This window comes from Stegodyphus dumicola, chromosome 1 (assembly GCF_044657685.1).
Source record: "Stegodyphus dumicola isolate Sdum_Otavi_A_Nest chromosome 1, ASM4465768v1".
Lineage (NCBI taxonomy): Eukaryota > Metazoa > Arthropoda > Arachnida > Araneae > Eresidae > Stegodyphus > Stegodyphus dumicola.
Genome location: NC_140768.1, coordinates 246,018,901 through 246,025,952, shown reverse-complemented (window position 1 = coordinate 246,025,952; position 7,052 = coordinate 246,018,901). Strand labels below are relative to the sequence as shown.

Here is a 7,052-nt window from a genome sequence, read left to right as displayed (position 1 = left end):
AACATGTGCTCTTGGAGTTCTGAATTGCGGTTTCGTTTTATTTATTTATTTATTTATTGCTTTCTCGCGGCTTCTCGTAAGGTATATTTCTTTCAAATTTAATGAACAAATTCAGAAATGTGTTGAAACTGCTCGAGGTAAATATTTTTAATCTTCTACTCGTCAGCGTGTTCCCATTCGACAAAGCGCCAGATACTTACTTTCTATTTCCCGTTTAATCTCTGTGTTACTGATTAAAAAACTAAGTGATCTGAAAGCAACAAACGCAGCTCTACATCTCTATTACTATTAATTATTGACTGGACACATTAAAACTATTACATATCTTTTTTTTAATAATAACTACTCGTATTTTAGACGGCTAGCCGCACACCTATAAAGTTTAGGATCAAGAGGAAATAATCTTTCATAATTAATAGCTATATTGATATAAATTTTGTGTAATTTATTCTATTCAAGTATCATTTTAAGATCTGAAACTTAATATTTTCACAAGAAATATAAATAATGAAATTAAACCTAATAAATAGCAGAAGTACAATTACTTGTTTGAAGCCTCCGTGGCGCAATCGGCTAGCGCGTTCGGCTGTTAACCGAAAGGTTGGTGGTTCGACCCACCCGGGGGCGACGATTTCTTTTGACACGCACGGTAATGCAATTTTATGATTATTTACATAATCTCTTACAAATATGTAGTACTTTATTGCATTGTAAATAATCTTGGGCATAACATATCATTACGCTTCACTTAGTCTTGCAGCTTTTTTTGTTTTTTCCTCAATATTACGCGATTTATTTTATGGTTGATTTAATTTCTTACTAACATTTCGCGAAATATGAGATTGTGTGATCCTTGTTGCCTTAACAATGATCATTATTCGGCGTGTTATTTTAACTCATATTTTACCGCTTTTTAAAATAAATAGTAATTATTATGATTGTTGTTTACATATTAATTTATATATTTCTGCTCTCATTTTAAAAATATAACTATATTTACTAATATGCCAGTCACAAATGTCATGGAAGTGTTTCTGTTCCCTCCCTCATTTACTAAAAGGCTAAAAGGGGAGATTTTTAACATTTGTTAAATTAAATAATTATTATTGTTCTTATTGTTTATATATTTATTTATACATTCCAGCTATGTTTTTTAGATTATATTTAATGGAATGCAAATGATAATTATGGAATGAAAATTCAGCACTTTTTGTTACCTAAAACGCATGTTTTTTAACTACTCATGCATATGTAGCTAAAAAAGTTGTATCGTACAGCAGAAGATTTTTCTGAATTATTAATTATTGCAAATAATATTTTTCTATAAATTAGTATTTTAAAGAAGAATATTATTGCTTTTAATATATATATTGAAGTCGATTATTACGGAAATACACAGCAAGTATATTTTAACGTTTCAATGAGTTTACTTTCTCTTTCCTTTTTTAGGATCAAAGTACTCTTCGATCAAAAGAAGTGGAACTAAAGAGAGAGAGAGAGAGAAAAAAGTGTCTGCATGTTATGAGGAAAACATTTGTGAAAGAGGATTTATATATTGTCACCACATTTGATAAGTTGTTAGGAAAGAAGTGCTTGATGAGCTAAACAAAGCAATGACTCACGAAATAAGTAAGCTTGTATACAAAATACGCAATTCTTTTCCATTTATGTTTATAAACTAAATAATTGTCGAACATCTTAAGCTAATATACATGTCGTACATATTCATTTAAATTAATTTAATAGGCTCTTGAAATATATATGCTTATTAATTTTTATGCAATTCACAAAACGGAACTAAAAAAGTTTAATTAAATTTTACTTGACCTAGAAAGAAGAACAAGTGATCAGGATAAATACAGTACCCAATAACTGAAGATATATTGCACTATACTGTTAACAATCATGATTGCAAATAACTAAATTCAAACTAGGACATCTCCCAAAGTGATAAAAGATACCTAAATAAAAAAAATGTAATCTCAAAATCTACCTCGATATTTATTTTCGACGGCCCACCAGGGTCGAGAGGTAAAAGCACTTAAAAATAATTCCGACCTGGGTTCGATTCCACGCGAATGGGCTGGCTGCATGCATGTTTTTATAGATTTTTCCATGTGTAACATGTACATGATTCGGTTTCCCTTAGAAAGTCCTCCACGAAGGCATCCATTCTCTTAGGTCCTAGTTGCTTTGCCATATTACTTGTACTAGCGCTGTAAGTAACTATAAGAAATATTGCATTGCATTACGTATTACAACATCGAATAGATATATTTTTAAAAACGTAGGTAAAAAAGTATTGGGAAGCCCATGCACAACTTTCAGACAACAACTCTATCTGTTACGCTCATCTGATAATACAATATATAATGTATTTTTTTTTACTTGAAAGGTAAAGATTGGCAAGGATGACAGCGCAAAATACCGCAAGATTGGCAACCGTTCTCTGAAGTGGCAAATTTCCTGAAAATTTAAGCTGGACATGAATAGTCGTGTAGTTTTTATGAAGAGGCAGAAGACCATCAACATAAAAAACATTCATGATTATGTATCTATGCTTTGCGCAGCTGTATTTCTGCCTTACGCAGGTACAGCAGAAATTAGAGGGGCCAGGCTGCGTGAGTTTTTAACGCTGTGCTAGAGTAACATAACAAAATGTAAATCAAAACATAACGTAATCCAAAATTCAGATAGCATGTGAAGCGAGATGTGGGAATACTGGACGATTCTAAGTATAATTTTTTCACGGTTAACAGCTTTTGAGCTATTATAAGTACACACTGTTATAGTAAAAGAAGATCAAATATTGTATTTAAAGATTAAATGTGTCAAAACTTTATTTAAGTAGAAATGGAAAGCAAATGTACTGGAAAAAAAAAAATGTTAAGAAAGTTCAGATACTACTCAAGACTAAACACAAAAATTCAGCAAAATATTCCAGTTTAGCGACATTTGGAATTAGGAAGTTATTTGAATATCCTGATGATTGTTATCAGAATTATGCATGTTGTACCACTGATAGGCCAGTTTGACTTGCAGGTACATCATTACATTGTATACGTGGTTTAGTAAGTTTAGTAAGTCTGGCTGTAATCTTTTTCAAATAATCCCGTTATTAGTGACTTGTTTTCTGCATAAAACTATACATCTTACTCTGTTTCTTTTCGGAGTCGTAACACACTGAATACTTGTAATTCAAATCTCGGAGAACGAGATTAGCTGTAGAAGTGTTTTCGTATCTTTCATATGAAGCAGTTACCCTTAGAAAGTCCTCCTGGAAGGTATCTTTCTCCTTAGGCAGGTAGGCGTACTGTTTTGCTATAATCCAAACAATTAATTTACCACCTACTCTGGCGGACTTATCATTAACTGAATACTATTTTCTCCCGAAGGTAAAAATTTCTCTGGGAGAAAAATTTAAGAGAAAAATTCAGATAATGGTGGCGCCTCTGTTGCTCATTAAGTTAACTATACCATCCATTCAACTGTGCTTATAGAAAAAAGAAGATGATGTAATTAAAGTTTTATGCAATGAAAATTTCAGATATTTTAAAGAGATGAGCAATTTACTTAAAATTTAAATTCAAGAAATCGAACATTTTGAGGAAAATTGCTTAGTAACAAAATTTCATAGAATTCGCGATTTCCTACATGTTTTAGAATTTTTGGAGTTATATGGGCCAATCACTGACTAAGCAGTTAAGTAGTAACAAACATCGATTGATATGCAGTTCTTTCAATTTAGAAATTGACTTCCTTGCCTGCGATTACTTGTAGTTTTTCACAAGAACAGAGATAATTCTCTGAAAACAGACGTCTAAGATTTCTTGTCCTCATGTGTCATATACATATAAGTCAATTTTCATTAGATATTTTTCCATAGAGCTCTTCCGACTAAAGTAGATAACCTTTTCCTTCTTTGCCGTAATTAGCTAACCATTTCGCTAAATAAGACATCCTCTAAGGTAAACTTCATTGTAATTCTGACATAATTAAATCAGCTCCAAAATTATGAGATAAGAACGAAAAAAAATTGAATTAAATACTATCAAATTATTTTTTTGTTGATTTTGAGAAATTTTCTTTAAATTATTTCTTAAATAAAAACGTCACAAAAATATTTTTTTCCTATGAAAAAAATTTCTAAATTTTCAACAATATTTTGCGCATTAGTGCAAGAGCAGTAAGGTTAAAGAAAATCACAGCCGACTGTATCATGGCCTTGAAGCGAAATCAGTTTCGGAAGGTCACGTGATCGAAATAGTCGATCTCTTTCTCTTCACTATAATCCCGGAGTTCAACTTTGCTGCAAATAATAGTTTTGTCTTAAAATAAATATAAGTAAAATTAATAAACGTGAGTAGATCGCATGATTAACATTAAATTTTTTCACAGTGCAATATTGTTACAGGCGTTAAAAATGTATATCTTCAATAGCTTTTAAAACAATTTGTACTTTGTTTATATAACTAAAAATATTACTGAGAATCACCACATGCAAACTTTATTTACGTAATTTTGATAAAAATGGAATCCATTTATATATGTTATCTGAATCAAATTTATTCCCAAAACAATATAAAATCCACATAAGGGGCGAATTCAATAGATTTATGGATGTAAATTTTATTTAAATTTTCATACTAATAAAATAAATATTAAGGGCAGAATATTTTGTAAAACTCCATGTAAATTACCATCGCATCAGCTATATAAATTTTCAGAAGGCAAATACCCAAAGTCATCTCTCTTCACTCCATTCACTAATAAAAACTAGATATCTCAATTTTGTCAAAAAGGGGAAACGAATTAAAAATTCCTTAAATGCTAGCAAATTTGAGTATGAACTTACATGCAATGTTATACCATAAATAAATCTTTCAAGGAAATTTCAAAGAACTAAATGCTAATTACTTTCATAAAAAAGACAGCCATCTATTTGTACCAGCTCTAATTTTATGTTGAATCACTTTTTCTAAACCATCCAAGAAGTAAGTGATTAGTCTTGTTTTTTTTTTAATTTCCCCAAATTGCAGCCCTATTCCACTCTTAAATAAATTCATAAAACTTGGAGCTGTAGCATATACATACATGCTACATATTATACATAATCTATGCAGAAACAAAGCATAAAATAAAAAATTGTGATTTATTAACTGAAATTAATTGGTAAATTTTTTAACCTTTTTATATGAACATTTTATATTAATTTTGTCATTTTTATATTTTGTATAATTATTTAAAAAATTATCAAAGATATTTTCTAACCAAGTTTCTCATTTCACAAGTGCAAGAATCTGTTAAATTAAAGTTAATTCGACCTAAGTGTATGCAAGATAAATTATGTAAAATATCCATTTGCTTTCCTTACATAAGAAATTATCTTTCATGTTTTTAAGAATTTCACCAAATAAGAAATATACAATTGAAGATGTTAATAAAGTAACCTTAGATTGAAAAGTTTTAATTTCCCCCTATCTAATTCTTTAAGAAAACCAAAAATATCATCTCTTGAATGAATACTTTGCAACCAGTCCTGCAAATATTGCATTTTATCACCCTTAATTTTTTCATGGCATCATAATCTGTAACCTAAACTAGCACTGTTAAAATATCATTAGAAACATTTTCTATAAAAAAATCATTAATTAGTAAATTTGAATAATCATTAATATTCGCAAAAGTAAAAATAGAATCCTTATCATAATCTGGTAAAAGGGACTTTCATATTTGATGATGAAGTTATAATATTGTTTCTAAAATGAAGCTTCTTCTCACTTTCTAATAATTGTAGGTCATTTATTTAACAATTTGAACCTGACATTTGCTGATAGATTCCAAAAAACGAGATTCCGTAACATCAGTTTGAAATTTTCCTAACAATATGTATTCAGCTTCATACTTTTGAAACAAATGTGGAATCAATTGAATGAATGCATATGTAATTGTTATTAATGCCTGAAATGTTTGTGGTGATAAAGTTTCTTTTATCGGGATAGACTGTCAAATATTCTATTAGAAAGAAATAATCAAAATAAAGAATTCCTAATGTACTATACCAAACAAATATTCAAAACAATACTATGCAAAATGTTCAAACTAGAGTAAATGTATTCGATGTTATGTTAAAACGAAATACTTCAATACGATTGTAAACAGCTACAAATTTTCCCAAATAAATCTAAAAATTAAAAAGGTATAAAACGAAATATAAATAAAAATATTATTTACCTTAGTTTAAGTGATTTAAAATCACTTAGAATAGCAAAATTAACATCCAAAAAATCCACGAACACACACTACAACACATCTTCACAACCACACAGATCGACCATCTGGATCACGTGACTTTTGCGCTTCAAGGCCATTATAGAGTTGGCTGTGAAAGAAAATATTACTGCGTTAAAATGCTTCTAGAGCTTTTTTAATTAACTTCCCTGCATGATTAGGAAGGAATTAAAACTTTATTGAAGCAAAGAACAGTTCCCACAACAAAGTAAGCAGCTACAAATAGCTCAAGGAGAAAACATAGATAAGGCAAATTCTCCTTAATAATACGAAAAATATCGGAAATCATTATTGTCACTCATACAGTAAAAACAGTCTTCAAGTCAAATTACCAGAAAGATAACAGCCTCCCTGACGTACCATAAGATAATAGCTCATTGAATGTACAGAATTGAATTATTCAGCTAACTCGCGTTCCTGCTTCAACGCAGTTGCAATTTTAAGGTTGTACAGAATTCAATTATTCAGCTAACTCACCCTCCTGCTTCAACGCAGTCGCGTTGTCCTAGCAGCTGCAGGAGCTTTGGAACAGTCACTCGTAGGGCTTGGAAAATGTGCTTTGCAGTAGCTTCCAGAATATCATCCAGAATGTTTGACGAAAAAATTGACACATGTTACCAATTTGGCCAAAATAATCGTCACCATCCACCATTAAGAGAGTTTTTGTTCATAATACACATTCTAATCGAGCTAGCCCACCAGTGGCAGACTAGTGCACGCTAACCATTAGTAGTTCCACACGGGATCGAACTAGAAGTGTG

General features: G+C 30.4%; 1 non-coding gene across 1 annotated transcript; it reads left to right on the top strand.

Moving 5' to 3' along the window:
• Positions 1-554: 554 nt before the first annotated feature.
• Positions 555-627, top strand: TRNAN-GUU (transfer RNA asparagine (anticodon GUU)). The gene has a single exon. It is a non-coding gene; the product is annotated as a tRNA-Asn (tRNA).
• The last annotated feature ends 6,425 nt before the right edge of the window (positions 628-7,052 follow it).